We start from the raw sequence: 20,790 nt of genomic DNA, 5'->3' as shown, positions 1-20,790 counted from the left end.
ACCTTCGGAGCGCTCAAAATGACCCTTTGAGCAAACCGGAAGTCCGTTCTCGAACGGAGCCTGGGAAGGGTGAAAAATGGCTTTAAAAAGGGTGAACTCAGCAGGCCAGCGTGCGCATGCGCACTGGCCAGCTGACAGGGCAGCGCCTTGCATGTTCTGACAAGTGGCTCCGTGTGCCACCTGTGGTACGTGTGCCATAGGTTCGCCATCACTGACCTAGAATATCATTACCTTGATACCCTGATGTTGGAATACGTTTGTCTTTCTGCCTTCAAAGCCAACATGTTAACTTCTTAACCTAGCAAATACTACAATGTGTTCTTCTTAAGATAGCTCATTAAAATTTATCCTGTCTGAATAATAATTTGGAATAACTGGAAAACTTGCCAAGGAGTCTTGGAGGGTCCCAAACCAATTAATCGAACTAATGGTCTCCTGCAAACTCCACTCCCCTTTTGCTCCTCCTCTTATTTTTTCTGGGAGGGGTCATTCATCGTCCACCTGTGACTTTACTCCCAAGTCAACCCCTGTTCTTTAGCTGCTCTCAGGGTGCAACGTGGCCCAGCATCCACCACATGAATGCGCGCAGCATGACCGCGCACACACACAGCGCACACATGTGTCATTACCTCTTGCGATGCCTCCGCGAGCCTCCACGATGCTCCAGCTGCTTGGTGGAGCATCGCGCAGGTGCCGCACACTCCGTGTGCTTGCACGGAAGTGCTGAAGAGCTCAAATACAGGTAAGGAGCTCGGGCGAGTAGGTGGGCCCTCCAGAGCACCGTACAGAACGGTACTCGGTGCTCCGGGCAGGCACCAGTACGCCCGTACTGGGGCGTACCGCCTGCAACCCTCCACTGAATTAGGTTTATCTAGTTTAATGAAAAGAGGGAGTAGGGGAGACATCATAGCAGTCTTCCAATATTTGAGGGGCTGCTACAAAGAAGAGGGAGTCAAGCTATTCTCCAAAGCACCAGAAGGCAAGAAAAGAAGCAATGGGCAGAAACTAATCAAGGAAAGAAGCAATTTAGAACTAAGGATTAATTTTCTATCAGTTGAAACAATGAGCCAGTGGAACAGCTTGCCTCTAAAAGTTGTGTGTGCTCCAACACTGGAGGTTTTTAAGAAGAGACTGGATGGCCATTTGTCTAAAACAGTATGGGGTTCTTCCTGCTAGAAGACGTTCAAGATCCTGTCCAACTTTGTTATTCTATTATTCTGAAGTTTCTGAGCATGGAAGTCCGGCTGGAAAGGGGTGAGCTGGGGTGTCAAGTAGAGTCAACTTTGTTTTTAGGACCCGAAAGAAAGGAATTGATCCCCACCCCCCTGTGAATCGTGATGGATCCACAGTGTCTCGCATATTGATTGTCCCATTCATCACACGGGAATGCTTTCACGGTTTGGCTTCCGTTGGGATTAATGGAGGCCCTTTTGACAGCACCAGAGCATCTTTTATAGACTGGGTATTTCACACCCATACAAAAACAGTTGAAGCCAATTTGAATGGAAATGTCAGCGCCCAGCAGTAGGGCAAGAGGAACAGAGAGAAGCTTGGTCTGAATTTTAACAGGAGCCGAGGTAATTCACACAGACCCTGAACTAATACATAGATTAAGAACAGAGAGTGTAAAAATAGCCTCTCCAGAACAAAAGAACAATTCGCCTTCTACTAGCTGATGAAAAGAAGGACTAGGAGGGACATGATAGCAGTTTTCCAATATCTCAGGGACTGCTACAAAGAAGAGGGAGTCAAGCTATTCTCCAAGGCACCTGAGGATAGAACAAGAAGCAATGGGTGGAAACTAATCAAGGAGAGAAGCAGCTTAGAACTAAGGAGACATTTCCTGACAGTTAGAATAATTAATTAGTGGAACAGCTTGCCTCCAGAAGTTCTGAATGCTCCAACTCTGGAAGTTTTTAAGAAGATTTTGGACAACCATTTGTCTGTGGGGTTTCCTGCCCAAGCAGGGGGTTGGACTAGAAGTCTCCAAGGTCCCTTCCAATTCTATTCTATTCTATTCTATTCTATTCTATTCTATTCTATTCTATTCTATTCTACTCTACTCTATTCTATTCTATTCTACTCTACTCTACTCCTCTACTCCTCTCCTCTCCTCTACTCCTCTCCTGTCCTCTACTCCTCTCATCTCCTCTACTCCTCTCCTCTACTCCTCTACTCTACTCTACTCTACTCTACTCTACTCTACTCTATTCCTATCCTATCCTATCCTATCCTATCCTATCCTATCCTATCCTATCCTATCCTTACCTATTCTATTGATCCACCATATATTCTACCAGGAAAGCTACCAAAAAGCCTTGAAATTCTCCCCCAAACCTTCTTTCTTTCTAAGGATCATCTTATTCCACCCGTATTGAGCAGTGCTGAGGTTGTGCCAACAATGGAAGTGCAACCAAATGAAGTGCTGATTTGTATTATGCATAAGGAACAGTTGCTGGCATGGCAATCACATTTTGTCCAGTACCTTTATAGCAATTAAATGATTTATGAGACAATCAGCAAGAGAATTAGAAACCTTTCTCAGATGCTGGAAGCACGAATACTGCTGAAAATTCTTCAATTCTTGAATTATTTCTTTCTTTCATCCTTCCTCCTTTCCTTCCTTCCTTCCTTCCTTCCTTTCTTCCTTCCTTCCCTCCCTCCCTCCCTCCCCCCCCTCTCTCTCCAGTGGTGCAATGTTGGTCATGCTGGTGGCTGTTTATGCAATTTCTCAAGTTCCCAGATTGAAAACCTATGTTCAGAAATTGTTCTTGCCGTCTTGGTCAGCTGCTATCCCTGGGAATAGTTATTAAAACAGAATAACAGTGTTTGTTTGTTTGTCTGTTTGTTGATTGATTGATTGATTGATTTCATGTATTAGAAAACATATATATGTATAAATATCATTATGGACACATGAAATGCTCCTGCTCAAACAGGAGACACTCTACCATTTGAAACAGATGGCTGTCCAATCTCTTTTTGAAACCACCAATGAGGAAGCACTCATGACTTGTGAAGGCAAACTGTTCCACTAGTTAATTGTTCTCCCTGTCAGGAAATTCCTCTTTCATTCTATGTTGCTTCTCTCCTTGATCAGTTTCCATCCATTGTTCCTTTCCTGGCCTTCAGGTGCTTTGGAGAATAGGTTGACCCCACCTCCTCTCTGCGACAGCCCCTCAGATATTGGGATACCAGACAAACAGGTCAACACAATAAACTCCCGTTCTTCTATATTCCTCCAAGGAAGATTTGCAGGTTGTACACACCTCTCGTGCATGCTTTGGGAATAACGAAACCCATTAACAGATTGTTAATGTGACTTGGTAACAGACCAAGCCGAGGCTTATAAAAACAATAAAACTTCCCAATCAATCTGATGTGTAACTAGGCACTGATAGAGCCTCTTCCAAGCCAGGAGAAAACTGTGTAGGGATTAATCTCGGGTCTCAGCAGCCTCACTGGCTTCCATGGGTAGATATTGTGGAAATGCTTAATGGCTGAACCTTGGAGACGGTTTTTGGAATGCGGAATTTTATCCCTGATGGTGCTGGAATTAAAAGCTTTAATCATACACCAGGCAAGAGGCAGGTATTCTCTTTTCCCTTTTAATGCACAGGGCCGCCTGGAATGGCGGGACTGGTGGCAAGTAAATTTGATAAGCAAACAAGCAAGCAAATAAACAAACAATTAGATAAATGAATGGATTTTTGTAACAAATGGTTTTGTTGCCACACTGGTTTCCATTGATTAGGTCTGCATCCTCCTTCCTTCCTTCCTTCCTTCCTTCCTTCCTTCCTTCCTTCCTTCCTTCCTTCCTTCCTTCCTTCCTTCCCCTTCTTTCTTTCTTTCTTTCTTTCTTTCTTTCTTTCTTTCTTTCTTTCTTTCTTTCTTTCTTTCTCTCTCTCTCTCTCTCTCTCCCCCTCTCTTTCTTTCTTTAGCTGCTCTCTATCCTTCCATTATATCTCATTTCCCTCCTATCTCTTTTCCTTCCTGTCTTCCTCCATCCCCCCTCCCCTATTTCCTTCCCTCCCTCCCCCATCTCTCTCTTCCTTTCCTTATCTCCTCTCTCTCCTTCCATCCTATCTTATTCTTCCCTCCTTTCTCTTTCCCTTCCTGTCTTCCTCCAGTCCCCCTCCCCTATTTCCTTCCCTCCCTCCCCCATCTCTCTCTTCCTTTCCTTATCTCCTCTCTCTCCTTCCATCCTATCTTATTCTTCCCTCCTTTCTCTTTCCCTTCCTGTCTTCCTCCAGTCCCCCTCCCCTATTTCCTTCCCTCCCTCCCCCATCTCTCTCTTCCTTTCCTTATCTCCTCTCTCTCCTTCCATCCTATCTTATTCTTCCCTCCTTTCTCTTTCCCTTCCTGTCTTCCTCCAGTCCCCCTCCCCTATTTCCTTCCTTCCTTCCTTCTCAATATTTATAGATGGCCACCCAGGAAGAGAAAGATGGGTGAGAAAAGAGAAATAGAAGGAGAGAAAAAAAGAGAGGAAGAGATAAAGAGAGTGAAGGAGAGAAAGAGGAACAAAGGAAAAGAGAGAGGGAGGGAGAGAGAGGGCAGGAGAGAGAGAGATTCTATTGTACTCAGCAATTGTTAATTTGCATCATTACAGAATAATTAGATATTAATCCTTTATTAACTTTTGGATTTTCATAGAGTATTTAAATGATGCTGTATATAAGCATTTATTCAAATGTTAGGATAATGGCACACATTCAGAAAAAAGATATAGTCACATTAAAAGAGACAAAAAGTAAAATGGAAATAACATAACTTACTTTGGATTTGTTCAGGGATAGTTTCCAAAAATTGAAGGATAGTTATTCATCCCTCACACCTTTTCCTTTTCACTGAAAATAATTCCCTTCCCTCTTCCTCCCATGTATCTCTCTCTGTCTCTCTCTCTGTCTCTCTCTCTGTCTCTCTCCCTCCCTCCCTCCCTCCCTCCCTCCCTATCTATCTATCTACACACATACACACACACACACACACACACATACAAGTGGGATGTGGTGACTCAGTGGCTAAGATGCTGAGCTTGTTGATTAGAAGGTCGACAGTTCTGTGGTTCGAATCCCTAGTGCCGCGAAATGGAGTGAGCTCCTGTGACTTGTCCCAGCTTCTGCCAACCTAGCACTGGGCCCCCCTCAGTGGACCGAACGAGCCGATATCAGTGAGTCTTGTGAGTCCACTCTGGGAGGAGTTTGACTCTGTTGCCCCCGAGGATTTAGACGGGTTGCGTGGACGGCTGCGACCCACCACATGTTCAATGGACCCGTGCCCCTCCTGGTTGGTACTGGCATCCTGGGAGGTGACGCGAGGCTGGCTTCTGGGCCTGGTGAACGCATCATTGAGCGAGGGTTCCTTACCGACTGCCTTGAAAGAGGCGGTGGTGAGGCCCCTGCTCAAGAGGCCTTCACTTGACCCAACGGAGCTAGCTAATTATCGTCCAGTCTCCAACCTCCCCTTTTTAGCGAAGGTTGTTGAGAATGTGGTGGCGCAGCAATTTCCACATCACCTCGACGAATCCGTATATCTAGACCCACGCCTGTCCAGCTTCCGACCCGGGCACAGCACCGAGACAGCCTTGGTCGCGTTGGTGGATGATCTCTGGAGGGCCAGAGATAGAGGTTGCTCCTCTATCCTGGTCCTATTAGACCTCTCAGCGGCTTTTGATACCATCGACCATGGTATCCTACTGCGCCGGCTGGAGGGGATGGGAGTCGGAGGCACCGTTTTACGGTGGTTCGGCTCCTACCTCTCCGGCCGGATGCAATATGTGTTGACTGGGGGGCAGAGGTCAACCCCGAGGCCACTCTCTTGTGGGGTGCCGCAGGGGTCGGTCCTCTCGCCCCTTCTGTTCAACGCATACGTGAAGCCGCTGGGTGAGATCATCCGTGGTTTTGGGGTTGAGTACCATCTGTACGCTGATGATACTCAGTTGTACATCTCAACCCCAAGCCACCCCAACGAGGCTGTCGAAGTGATGTCCCGGTGTTTGGAAGCCGTCGGGGTCTGGATGGGGGACAACAGACTCAAACTCAACCCCTCCAAGACTGAGTGGCTGTGGCTACCGGCGCCTCGGTTCAGCCAGTTGATTCCATCACTGGCCATAGGGGGCGAACAATTGCCCCCTGTGGAACGGGCGCGCAATTTGGGTGTCCTCCTAGACGCCCGGCTGTCAATGGATGATCATGTGGCAGCCGTGGCAAGGGGGGCGTTCCACCAGGTTCGCCTGGTGCGCCAATTGCGCCCCCTTCTGGACCGTGATGCCCTACGCACAGTCACTCATGCACTGGTGACGTCTCGCCTGGACTACTGTAACGCTCTCTACATGGGGCTTCCCTTGGGACGCGCCCGAAGACTGCAGCTAGTCCAGAATGCAGCCGCGCGGGTAGTCATGGGGAGTACTAGGTACTCCCACGTAACACCTCTCCTGCGCGAGCTGCACTGGCTACCTGTGGTCTTTCGGGTGCGTTTCAAGGTTCTGATCACCATCTTTAAAGCGCTCCATGGCATAGGGCCTAGTTACCTGCGGGATCGCATCCTCCCACATACATCCCTGCGGCCAATCCGCTCTCACAGGGAGGGCCTTCTCCTGGTGCCGTCCACGAGGCAATGCCAACGGGCGACACCAAGGAGTAGGGCCTTCTCTGTGATGGGCCCAACCCTCTGGAATGACCTCCCCCCCGATATTAGAACCACTACTGACCTCCGCTCATTCCGACAGAAACTGAAGACACACCTGTTCCGACTGGCTGGTTTGGCATAATTTTAACGTCTACCTCCTGGCATACACATTCTTACTGGTTTTTAGAGGGATATTGTTTTAAATTTAACTTGATATTTTAAACTTTTGTATTGATTTATTTATTAGCTGTACAGTTTGCCATATTTTACCCTCCTCTTATACATGTATTTATATAGTTATTTCCATGTTTTAATCTGTTGTATTTTAATGCGGACTGTACACCGCCCCGAGTCCCTTTCGGGAGAGGGGGCGGTATATAAACGCTAATAATAAATAAATAAATAAATAAATAAATAGCAGTTTTAAAGCAAGCAAAAAATGCAAGTAGAAAAATAGAAACCACCTTTGGTGGGAAGGTCACAGTGTTCCGTACGCCTTCGGAGTTTAGTCATGCTGGCCACATGACCACAGAGACGTCTTCGGACAGCGCTGGCTCGTCGGCTTTGAAACGGAGATGAGCACCGCCCCCTAGACTTGGGAACGACTAGCACATATGTGCAAGGGGAACCTTTATCTTTACCTTTACGTTATACAACTTAAATTATTTGGTCATTTTTTTTAACAGATAGATGATCAGAGGGATAATGTAGCATCGGTGCTCTCCAAAACCGGTCTGATGTGTTTCAGTTTCTGCTAATTAAAATCACACAATTCTTAGTGAAAGGCGGTGGAGGGGGAGAAAGATAGATAAAGATTGTTTCTTTCCTCTCTCTCTCTTACATTTTATTATACTGCTTGGGTTCATTTTTTTTTTTAAAAAATCCAGTTTAAAAATAAAATAAAGGTCAGCCGTTAATTAGCGTCTTTCTGAAAGTATCCATTAATATTACATACATTACAGGCTCAAAAAATCCAATTAGTAGACCGAGTTGTATTGGAACTAAATACATCATTTAATTTGGGGGCTGCAGTATGAAATGAGTTCTAGGGTAGAGATCGATAGAGACTGGGAGAGAGGTTTGTGTGTGTGTGTGTGTGTGAGAGAGAGAGAGAGAGAGAGAGAGAGAGAGGGAGAGGGAGAGGGAGAGGGAGGGAGAGAGAGAAGACTGATATTCTTTCTACTTCTGTCTCTTTGTCCAAAACTCCATGTACAGGATAAAAACAGTGATAGAAGGTGGACCAATTTGTTTTGCTTAAATGTCACAGGTAGAAATACAAGCATTTATGTAGAATAGAATTAGAATTTTTTATTGGCCAAGTATGATTGGACACACTAGGAATTTGCCTTTGGTGCATAAGCTCTCAGTGTACATAAAATGACAAGATATATTCATCAAGAATCATAAGGTACAACACTTAATGATAGCCATGGGGTACAAATAAGCAATCAAGAAACAATCAATATAAATTGTAAGGATACAAGCAATAAAGTTACAGTCCTGCAGTCATAAGTGGGAGGAGATGGGTGATAGGAATGATGAGAAGACTAATAGTAATAGTAATGCAGCCTTAGTAAATGGTTTGACAGCGATGAGGGAATTATTTGTTTAACAGAGTGATGGCATTCCGGGAAAAAAAACTGTTCTTGTGTCTAGTTGTCTTGATGTGCAGTGCTCTATAGCATTGTATTGAGGGTAGGAGTTGAAACACTTTTATGTCCAGGATGCGAGGAGTCTGTAAATATTTTCACAACCTTGTTTTTGACTCCTGCAGTGTGCAGGTCCTCAACGGAAGGCAGGTTGGTAGTCATTGTTTTTTCTGCCATTCTGATTATCCTCTGAAGTCCGTGTCTGTCTTGTTGGTTGCAGAATCAAACCAGACAGTTACGGAGGTGCAAATGACAGACTCAACAATTCCTCTGTAGAACTATAGTGACCGAAGCTACAATGGCACTTAAAAAGTGACTTATGAGCGGTTTTCACACTTAAGGACCGTCGCAGCAACCTTTATGGTCACATGATCGACATGCTAGGCATGGATTTATGATGGCTGCTATCAGACCTGCCACAATTTAAACCTCTAAATGGAAGTGATCCTTGGTTCCATCTGTTGAGAAAGGTATAGCTTTATTAGAAGTCCAATGTATTAAAGCAGCAGTCACCCACTGGTGGTCCGTGAGAAAAGGTTGGTGGTCCGCATAAAAATTACTTGCATTTTTTTATATTGCATTAAATCAGAGGTCCTCAAACTACAGCCCCTGGGATGGATACGTGCAATGAACATTTGTATTGCTGCAGAGAGTCTCCCCCTTCTGGGTCTTTTTGTGTGGGTCAGAGGGGGGAAGAAATTTTGACTTGGGGTCTGCTTTGGCCTCCTGGTGCAGGGCTTTGGGCAAAGGCTGGAGAGAAGTGCCACTTTTGGCAAAGAGCCGGAGGGCCTTGTTCCAGTGGAACTACATCATGGCCCGGAACTGGCTGACCATCTCAGCCTGCTGAGCCTCCAGGCGCTGGTACCTGGCCTTGCACTCCCACAGGTCTTCCCTCTGCTTGGAAAGCCTATGCTCGTAGTCCTCAGTGAGGTGCTTCTGCTGAGCCTCCTTCTAGGTCAGATCCAGTTTGAACAGAGCTGTTTTGCCAACTCTTTCTCCTGGTGGCTGCTTAGCTCCAGCAACTGCTTCCTGTTGGGGCCCTAAGGAGACCCTGCGGGCAGGCGAGGAGTGGCTGGAAGGGGACGGGTGACTAGAGGCTGGCGAAACACCCCTTGACGTGAATGACATCAACTTGGCCACGCCCATCCAGACACATGACCACCTAGCCACGCCCACCCAACCAGACATTAGGCAGATCATATTAGTGGTCCACGGGCTTTAAAATTATGAATTTAGTGGTCCCAAAGGTTCCAAAGGTTGGTGACCCCTGTGTTAAAGTAATGCATAGACAGAACTGAGAATCACGTGCCAAAATTCCTAAGTGCCTTAACTGCCTGCCATCACTGAGCTCCCCCCCACCCCAATCAATCAGGTTCAAGCAAGATGTTATCACAACAGACACTTCAAGCATAGTGTTCTGACCCAACTCCCAAACACGACAAACCCTCTGTAGTTAACTAAATGTTCCTTTTATTAGGAGCCCCAGCAGCCACAGCAAAAAGTTTCTCTCTCACAGCAGGCTAACAAGTCTGTTGAGCAGGGAGATGAGTAGCTGTCTGCCACACCTATTCATCTCTGCCCCCTGCCTTTTATCCCCAGAGCTAGGGTGGGCTTTTGCTAGCAGCAGTGGCTCTTCCTTCCCAAGGACTGGCCCATAGAATTCCATTGCTCTCCTCTCCTCTGCCTTCTATGCATCTGTGCACTGGACTCAGATGTTCCTCCTCTTCCTCATCAGCCATCTCCAAACCTGGGGGCTGATGGACCACCCAGGCTCTACCTCTGTCTCTATCTCTGACAGATCCATTTCTTCTTGCCCCTTAGAGCTCTCAGATTGCCTTGATGCTGGCCCATGCCACATTAAGGAGAAATGTCTTAACAGTGAAGGCAATTAACCAATGGAATAGCTTGCCTTCAGAAATAGTGGGCACTCCATCACTGTAGGTTTTTAAGAAGAGACTGGATTTTTCTGAAATAGTATAGGTTCTCCTGCTTGAGGAAGGAGCTGGGCTAAAAGATTCCAAGTTCCTTTCCAGCTTTGTTTTGTTCTGTTCTGTTCTGTTCTGTTCTGTTCTACTCTACTCTACTCTACTCTACTCTACTCTACTCTACTCTACACTCTATATTCTACTCTACTCTATTCTACACTCTACACTCTATACTCTACTCTATTTTACTCTACACTACACTCTACACTCTACTCTACTCTACTCTACTCTACACTCTACACTCTACTCTACTCCACTATTCCACTCCACTGCACTCCATTGCATCCCACTGCATCCCACTCCACTCCACTCCATTCCATTCCACTCTAGTCCATTCCACTCCATTCCACTCCACTCCAGTCCACTCCACCCCACTCCATTCCATTCTATTCTAACCAGAGCAATTTTATTTCAGAAGCTTGAAAAAGCTTCCATTTGGGCCTTCAGAGGTCCTTTCTGTGACCTTTGGGAAATTGTAAAGGTAGAACACAACACAAAGGAACAGAGAAAGTTAAAAAAAGAAAGCAAGCAGATCCTGGTAACTACAAATTGATCAGCCTGACACCAAGACCACGCAACAGCATTATTAATCATTCTGTTTGTGAGCATTTAGACAAGAAGGCACAGTTCGGAGTTAGCCAGCATGCTTTATCAAGAACCCTCCTGCCAGACTAACCCACATCTCCCTGTTTGATAGAGTGACCTCTTTAGTCGGCTGCAGGAATGGAGTGGAGATAGTGTATCTTGTCCTTGGCAAAGCATTTGACAATATCTCCCATTAAATCCTTGTAGGAGAGAAGACAAAATACTTGCGTCCATGTCTTTAGATGGAGGCAGATCTGATCGAGCAATCTTAGCAAAGAGGGGGGGGGGATATATTAGTAGTTCTACCTCAAGCTAGAGGGAAAACAATCCACTAATCTATTGAGGTTGTTCTTTTTCACCCCATTAATAAATTACTCCAACTATACAATACAATTATGAAGCTTGTGGACCGGAGAATGATGTTTTGTTTTTTGTTTTTGATACAAGATTCACATCCTGCCTTTATTTTATACTCTATCATGCAAGGTTCATCATCTTTCTGCTTGCTATTTCCTCCACAGTGATGTCAAGATTTAGGTGGATCTTGACAAGCTAGACAATGGACAAAAATCAACAAGATGAATTTCAGCAGGACCTACATTTGGGAGGGATATGGTGGCTAAGATGTGGCTAAGATGCTGAGCTTGTTCATCAGAAAGGTTGGCAGTTAGAATCCCTAGCACCACGTAACGGAGTGAGCTCCCGCTTCTGCCAGCCTAACAGTTCGAAAGCATGTAAAAATGCAAGTAGAAAAATAGGGACCACCCTTGGTGGGAAGGGAACAGCGTTCCGTGCACCTTCAGTGTTGCGCCATGCCGGCCACATGACCATGGAGATGTCTTTAGACAGTGCTGCCTCTTCAGCTTTGAAACAGGGATGAGCACCGCCCCCTAGAGTCAGGAATGACTAGCAGGTATGTGCGAGGGGAACCTTTACCTTTACCTTATATTTGGGAAGGAAAAATCAAGACACAAAAGAGATTGTATGGGAGAGCACTGAACGCGAAAAGGATCTAGGTTTCTTGGGTGGATCGTAAGTGGAAGATGAGCCAACAAACTAATGCAGCTATTGCAATTCTTGGATGCATCGACAGAAGTATAACATTACATCAGAATCGAGCTGGAAGGGACTTTGGAGGTCTTCTAGTCCAGCCCCCTGCTCAAGCAGGAGTTCATAATTATAATTCACACCTAGAATCCTGTGTCCAGTTTTGGTCACCACACCATAAAAAAGATGTGGAGACTTTAGAAAGAGTGCCGAGAAGAGCAACCAGGATGACTAGGGGACTGGAGGCTAAAACATATGAAGAAAAACGGTTACAGGAACTGGCCGTGGTTAGTCTAGTGAAGAGAAAGACCAGGGGTGACATGATAGCAGTCTTTGATATTTGAGGGGCTGCCACAGAGAAAAGGGGGTCAAGCTATTTTCCAAGGCACCCGAAGGCCAGACATGGAATAATGGATGGAAACTCATCAAGAACATATTCAGCCTAGAAATAAGGAGAAATTTTCTGGCAGTGAGACCAATCAACCTATGGAACAGAAGTTGGCTTCAGAAGTTGTGGGAGCTTCATCCCTGGAAGCTTTCAAGAAGAGATTGGACTGCCATCTGTCAGAAATGGTGTAGGGTCTCCTGCTTGGGCAGTGGGGGAGGAAGATTAGATGACTTAAAAGGTCCCTTCCAACTCTATTAATCACTTGAACATCATTGGCACTGACAAAACCACCACCAGTCAATTGCAATGGGCAGCTTGACTTGGAACCACTTACTTCCTGAGACAATACCTTGAAGACCATCAAATGTCCACATCTGCATATCCCAGGTCCTTGAGAAGGGCTTGATAGGTAGCTAGAAATGCCAAATCCAATCTGAACATCTGGCCGGCTGTGCAACCAACCATAAGAATAATAATAATGACTTACAAACTAATCTACTCAGGTTTTCACCAGTTCTGTGCTTAACTTTACAAAGCTATATTAGATCTGGGCTGTGTTAATCCAGATGACTGCCACAGGGGAAGATTTTTTTTTTTTAAAAAAAATAGAGGCATATGAATTTTTTGTGGCTCAGATTTTATAAACTTACCATGGGAAAACAAGCTTGAGTCAAAAAGAGACAAAAAAGACTCTTTTGCACAATACAATATACAATACAATACAATACAATACAATACAATACAATAGTAGAGTTGGAAGGGACCTTGGAGGTCTTCTAGTCCAACCCCCTGCCTAGGCAGGAAACCCTATACCGTTTCAGACAAATAGCTATCCAACATCTTCTTAAAGACTTCCAGTGTTGGGGCATTCACAACTTGAAAAGTGTTGGGGCATTCACAACTTGAAAAGAGTGCTGTGAAAATATCTACAGAACCCTCACATCCTGGACATAAATTGTTTCAACTTCTACCCTCAAAAAGATTCACACCAAAACAACTAGACACAAGGACAGTCCCCCCACCCACCCACCCATGCCTTCACTCTGCTAAACAAACAATTCCCACAACACTGTCAAACTCTTTACATCCTCAAACCCCCACAGCTTCAACCTCAAACTGTCTACTGTGGACTTCACCCCATTCCGTAGAGGTCCATAAAGGGGGCCTGCATCAGCACACCAGTGTGCCTACCATCCCTGTCCTACTGTCCATTTATTTGTGCTCATTTCTTTTGTTCATATCCATGTTTATACTTATACCTGTTATCTTGTCCATGTTTGACGAACTAAATGAATAAATTAAATAAATAAATATTTAATAAGGCTGCATTACTATTATTCTTCTCATCCTTCCTATTACCTATCTCCTCCCACTTATGACTGTAACCTTGTTGCTTGTATCTTTATGATTTATATTGTTTTATTTAGTTTCCTAGTATGATTTATGTTGATTGCTTATTTAATATTCTATGATAATCACTAAGTGTTTTATCTTATGATTTATGATGAATGTCCTTTTATGATGACTGTGGTGAATTCTCTCCTCTCCTCTCCTCTCCTCTCCTCTCCTCTCCTCTCCTCTCCTCTCTTCTTTTCTCTTCTCTTCACTTCTCTTCCCTACTATACTATACTCTAGCCTCTATTTTCTATTCAATTTGATTCTCTATTCCAGTGATGGCGAACCTTTTTCGCCTCGGGTGCCAAAAGCACATATGTGCGCGCTATCACACGAACTCGAGTGCCGACCCACATAACGTAATGTCCCCGCTCACCTGTGTGGACCGTGCATTTTTGCACAAGGCTTCCTCGCCACTCCCTGCTCTGGCTGCTTCCCCTTGGCTAACACCCAGTGAGGGGAGAAGTTGCTCTGCCACTAACGGGCAGAGATTGGGGTGGGGGTGGGGGGATGCTCAAGTGTGCTCCTGTGTCAAAAAACCTTCCCTTATCATTCTCCTGTGTAAAGATTGGGCCCTTTTTACAATGGCAGGTGTGAGTCCAGTTGCTAAATTCTCCCCTTCTATTAAAGAGGATCCTGGGCACTACAGTCAATAGACAAATGAGGAAGGGAGCTGCTGGCACAGGGAAAAGAAAAGCAACAAGAAAAGAAGAAAAAGCAGCTTTTCCCCCTCAAGGTGGCTGCTCTGTTCCCCCCCCTCCCCCGTGCTAGCACAGAGGATCCTGCCTGGTCCCTGCAATCCAAAGGGAAATGAGGAAGAGACCAATCTGCATGAGGGAAAGACAAGTAGCAAGGAAATAAGGAAAAGCAGCTTTTTCCCCCTCAAGGTGGCTCCTCTGTTGCCCTTTTCTCCATTTCAGCACCACTCCATGGAGCCTGCCCCACCCCCCATCGCCCAGGTCCTCGCTTCTCCCAAGCATTTCTTTGCCTATTTAATTTCCCCTCCGTAGCATTTTTCCATCGTGTTTCTTGCCGTTTTGGACAGGAAAACAAAGTTTGTGGGACTAAAAAAAACTCCTTTCAATCAATCAATTCCAACTTTGCGAGATCTCTTCCCCCTCCCCAAGTTGTAATTGATTGAAGTTTTGTTTTAGTCCCACAAACTTTGTTTCTCTGCACACGATGGCAAGAAATGCGATGGAGCTGGAAATCAGGTAGGCAAAGAAATGTTTGGGAGAAGCGAGGACCTGGGCGATGGTGGGTGGGGCAACCTCGATGCCCTAGCACTGAAATGGAGAAAAGGGCAACAGCAGCCACGTTGAATGAAAGAAGCCTCTTTTCTTCTTTCCTTACTAGCAGGGGGGAGGGGGGAACACAGCAGGCAGCACGGGGGAAAGAAGCCTCTTTCCTTGCCGCTTGTCTCCCCCGTGCTGGCAGCTCTCTCAGCGATCGGGCAGGATCCTTTTTAGTAGCAGGGGGGAGGGGGGGACACAGCAGGCAGCACGGGGGAAAGTCAAGCGGCAAGAAAAGAGGCTTCTTTCACTCGTGCTGGCAGCTCTCTCCCTGTGGATTCAAGCGATCGGGCAGGATCCTTTTTAGTAGCAGGGGGGAGGGGGGAACACAGCAGGCAGCACGGGGGAAAGAAGCCTCTTTCCTTGCCGCTTGTCTCCCCCGTGCTGGCAGCTCTCTCAGCGATCGGGCAGGATCCTTTTTAGTAGCAGGGGGGAGGGGGAAACAGAACAGCCAGCAGGAGTGAAAGAAGCCTCTTTCCTTGCCGCTTGTCTTTCCCCGTTCCGGCAGCTCTCTTTGCATTGGGCTGTTTTTCGCCCTTTGGAGGCTTCAGGGAATCCTCCGGAGATTAAAAAAAACTATCGAAAATCAGCTGGCCAGCGGGTGCATACGCACTGGAGCTGACAGGGCAATGCCTCGCGTGCCCTCAGAAATGGCTCCGCGTGCCGCCTGTGGCACGCGTGCCATAGGTTCGCCATCACGGCTCTATTCAATACTCTACTCTACTCTACTCTACTCTACTCTACTCTACTTTACTCTACTCTATATTCCTTTCCATTCCACTCCATTCCTATTCCTACTCTACTCTACTCTACTCTATTCTCTATTTTCGATTCAATTCGATTCTTTATTATCCTATCCTATCCTATCCTATCCTATCTTATTCTGTCCGATTATAATTTGTTCCAGGGTCTATCAGTGGATGTTTTGAACACTTTCTCAAAAATACCCAAGGTTCATCCTTGTGATCTCAATGCAAAACGGAACTCAATCATTCTGTGGTTTCCTTCAAATGCCACCTTGGTGTTTAATCCCTTCCTTTCCTAGGTTTGCTGACACTGTTTAGAGAAATAAGAGTAGGAGGCCCCATCCGTTTAGAGCTAACAAATCAACGAAGTCATGTTTACACCGCTGCTTTGTTCTCTTTATTGCTAGGGGAGGAATGGTTAGGGGAATGGAATGAGTCTTGGCAAAGACATTATTTTTTTTTGGTACAATTAGCCCGCATAACATCCATCTAGCATAATGACTGGAATTAGAGAAGAAAACACATACTCTGAAGCATGCTAATGAGGAATAAGAGATGCCTAGATTTCTTAGGCAGCAGCTGGGAAGAACAAGCTTAACCTTAGATGTGGAATAACTTTATTGTCACTTTAAATGTACACTAATCATCATAAAATGAAATTTCATTGCATAGAACTCTCAAAGGGTCACCACCGGCAACATACCCTATTGTATAATATGCACTCTTATATTGCATATTATATTGTATATTGTATAATATACACTTTTTGGAATAGAATAGAATAGAATAGCAATAGCACTTAGACTTATATACTGCTTTACAGTGCTTTTACAGCCCTCTCTAAGTGGTTTAGAGTCAGCCTATCGCCCCCCAACAATCTTTGTCCTCATTTTACCCACCTCGGATGGATGGAAGGCTGAGTCAACCTTGAGCCTGGTGAGAGTTAAACTGCCAAATTGCAGGCAGTCAGCAGTCAGCAGTCAGCAGAAGAAGCCTGCAGTACTGCATTCTAACCACTGTGCCACCATGGTGAATGGAATGGAATGGAGTGGAATGGAATAGGATAGGATAGGATAGGATGGGATGGGGTGGGATGGGATGGAATGGAATGGAATAAGGTGGAAGGGATCTTGATGGTCTATTGTATAAGCCTAGATGACAGCCATTTGTCTAAAGTGGTATAAATGGGGAACTCATCAAATTTGCAGATGACACCAAGCTGGCAGGAATAGCCAACACTCCAGAAGATAGGCTTAAGATACAGAAGGATCTTGACAGACTTGAACATTGGGCACTATCTAATAAAATGAAATTCAATGGTGAAAAGAGTAAGGTTCTACATTTAGGCAAGAAAAACAAAATGCACAGGTACAGTATATGTGTCACCTTCCTCAATAGTAGTAACTGTGAGAGGGATCTTGGAGTCCTAGTGGACAACCATTTAAATAGGAGCCAGCCATGTGCAGCAGCTGCCAAAAAAGCCAACACAGTTCTAGGCTGCAGCAACAGAGGGATAGACGTTGTTTTGTTCCTTTGTTTGTTATTATCTTCTTTGTCTGTTTTGGTGGAGCTCCTGCTGAGTCTTTCTTTTCTTTTCTTTTTTCTTCCTTCCGTTCTTCCTTCCGTTCCTCCTTCCATTCTTCCTTCCTTTCTTTTTTTCTTCCTTCCTTCCTCCCTCCCTCCCTCCCTCCCTCCCTCCCTCCCTCCCTCCCTCCCTCTCTCTCTCTCTCTCTCTCTCTCTCTCTCTCTCTTCACAATTTGATGAAGGCCCAGTTGGGATAGTCACAAGTACTAAAGGTTTTCTTGATGTGTTTCAGTTCTTTTTCTTTTCCATCTTTGCTGGCAGAAAAATGTAGGGTATGCATGGTTTCTGGTCACCTCCTCCTCCTCCTTCTCCAGCACCATCACCACCACCACCACCACCACCACCTCCTCCTTGCAATATTTGTTTTTCTATTCCAATCTATCTGGACAGCATGTACTTCACAATACAACACTATACAACCCATGAATAATTACATTCACCCAGTTATGGTGGTTGTTCATGTGGTGGGACAGTTGAATAGTACCAATGTAATTCAGTTCCTAAAATCAAAGGAGCTATCTGTACATATGGGGAAAAAACAAATCAAAGAGAGATCCAACCTAGAATTAAGAGAATTTTCTTGACAGTTAGAATAATCAATGGAATGGCTTGTCTTCAGAAGTTATGGATACTCCATCCCTGGAGGTTTTGAAGAAGAGGTTGGAAAACCAGTTGTCTGAATTGGTATATAGTCTCCTGCTTGAGCAGGGGGTTGGACTAGAAGACCTACAAGGTCCCTTCCATTATTCTGTAATCTGTAAATGTTCCATAAAAAGGGGAGCCTCCACCGAGAACAAAGTACAGGGTTAGAATTACATTTGTGAATCCTTCGCTAGTATTATAATCAAAAGCATCTTAAATTGGCCAAAATAGAATTGAGATTTTATATGTGGAGTTATTTTTATGACACATAAAGACCAGGAACTTAAAATACCCCGAAAAAAATGTAAAGTCATAACCATTATACAGCATATAATAAAGCGCCACTACTGTAAAAGACAACCAAAGAGCATACACACCCATGGTGTAACACTTTGGATTCAATTAAAATGTTGTGTTTTGGAACATACAGAAGTACAAACTCTCTGTCTGATTCATTAAAGCAGCCATGTTTCTCCTCACCCCAAGGACTGCATGGCTGGGATAACTGCACCTTCCTGGAAACAGAGGGTGCAGCTGCTTTAATGAGATGCAGAAAGGTGCTGGATTTGCATTGCCAGGGGAGGAAATCACTTAGTATTTGCCAACTGCAGATTCAGCTTTACTGATAGAAGAGAATATATGTAGCTTAGGGTGGAACTGTGGGGTCCTTTATGAGCTTGGCAGTGCACTGATGATGTTACCTAGTTGGGTAATGAAAGGTCTGCAAAAAAGCAATCAAGCTCAGAGAGCATCAAAGACCCACAATTCAGATTCAATCTGCATTACCTAACATCCCAACTATTAACCTGGATTTCGCTTCTTTTGTTGTTCTACTGTGCCACGGTGGCCCAGTGGTTGGAGTGCTGTAATGCAGGCTACTTCTGCTGACTGCCAGCTGCCTGCAATTTGGCAGTTCGAATCTCACCAGGCTCAAGGTTGACTCAGTCTTCCATCCTTCATAGGTGGGTAAAATGAGGACCCAGATTGCTGGGGGCAAGAGACTGACTCTGCAAACTGCTTAGAGATGGCTGTAGTAAGGTGACCAACCGTCCTCCTTTAGGGAGGACAGTCCTTCTTTTGTAAGTTCTGTCCTCCCTTGAAAAGTGTCCTCCTACATGTCCTCCTTTTTGATATTTGAAGGCTAATCTGTTGCGCGTTATGTGACGTATTTTATTAAACAGTTTTTAATGGTGTTTTTTTTTTACTTCATCGCAAGTATATTGAACAGATATTGAATCTTGTGTTGAATTTTTATCTAAAGAAATGCTAGACATTAAAATAGACGGCAATAGTGTCTTTGAAGAAATTAGAAGACTGAATGTATATTTAAATTCTGAAAAATTAATACAATGGGAAAATCAACATGTTGAAATTGATAAAAGATGGGTGGATATTTTCAGCCATTTCAAAAATGAACATATTCCATGTGAACATTTATTTATACTTGTTCAATTTACGTTGTGCTGCCCTGGAACTAATGCAGCAGTTGAAAGAGTTTTTTTCAATTGCCAATGATTTTTCGACAAGTGAGAAATCGAGATTGAATGTTGATACTCTAGCTGCAGCACTTGCCGTAAAATTCAATATGAAGGATATTTCTTGTTCAGATATTTCCAATATATTGTTAGAAGATGATACATTGACAAAAAATATTAATTCAATGGAAAAGTACTCATTTAAATAATAATTAACAGGCATGTAAGCATACTTACAATATAAAATGTTGCAAATGTTTTATTATGCATATATCATATTTTAGTGTATTATTGTTGCAATGAATAAAATATTTCTTTTCTTTACGATATATTTTTTCCAATTTATTTGTTCTCCTTTTCATTGTAAAAAAGTTGGTCACCTTACTGTAGATCACTCTAAAGTGGTAAATAAGTCTAAATGCTCTTGCTCTTGCTACTTGTTTCTACTCGTTGTTCTACTAGAACCGTGTCTGTAGCACATGGACAATCTAATCTTTTGGAGGGACATTAAAACAATTGACATGCACCTGTTGCAAACAGAGTATCAATCAAGCATTCTTGGCTAGCCCACTTAGCGTGTTTCCTCTGATTTACTGTTGACTGGGTGACCACCATGCCTGGGTAGACAGAAGACAAATTGACACAAGTTTAATTAAAATTCAAGACCTTCTGTTCCTTTGAGATGTTGGAAGAAATGTCCATCTGAGTTCAGTTCCAAGTGGGTAAAAAGACACTGGAAACATGGAGGCTATTTGAAAAGATGGTTTAATGGTGGAGAGGACCACATGGTTTGAGGTCCTTGGGGGGAAAAGGGAAGAGATGCTGAGAGTGCCCTGGGTTTTATGCCCTCTCTGGGCTTTTGAATTTGAGCTTGTGTTCTGATTGGTTGTCATACTCCCATGGGGCCATGCAGGGGCAACTCTGTAGGCTGTCCTGAGTCCCAAGCTTGATTGACTCTTGCTGGGTGATGATGTAATGAAAGGGCTTTGGGATTCCTATTATGGCTCTGCCTGAAGGAGGTAGATCTTTGTTATGTAGAATAGACTGGTTTAGCCCTTAATGTCCCATTGACAAAGGTGTGGGGGGGATGCATTTCTGCCTCCTTTTTAGGGGAAATATTCTGTCCTTTTAGTATTTCCTAAAATATTTCATTTTCCTAGGAGAGGGATGGATGCTGACTTCCTACAGAGGGTGTGACTAACTTCTTCTTACATGACAAGGATCCCCACAGATGTTCTACACCCAATGTCAGGCTTCCAAATAGCATCCAAAAGTAAATATATTACTTTTGGATGCTGCAAGGCAAAATATTGCTTAAAGTTCCAATTGATTAAGAGAGCCATGTTGGCACATCTGGGAAAACCCGAATCTGAA

The sequence above is a fragment of the Natrix helvetica genome, assembly GCF_964273705.1.
Source record: "Natrix helvetica genome assembly, chromosome: 2".
Classification (NCBI taxonomy): Eukaryota; Metazoa; Chordata; class Lepidosauria; order Squamata; family Natricidae; genus Natrix; species Natrix helvetica.
Note: the sequence above shows the minus strand (reverse complement) of the source record.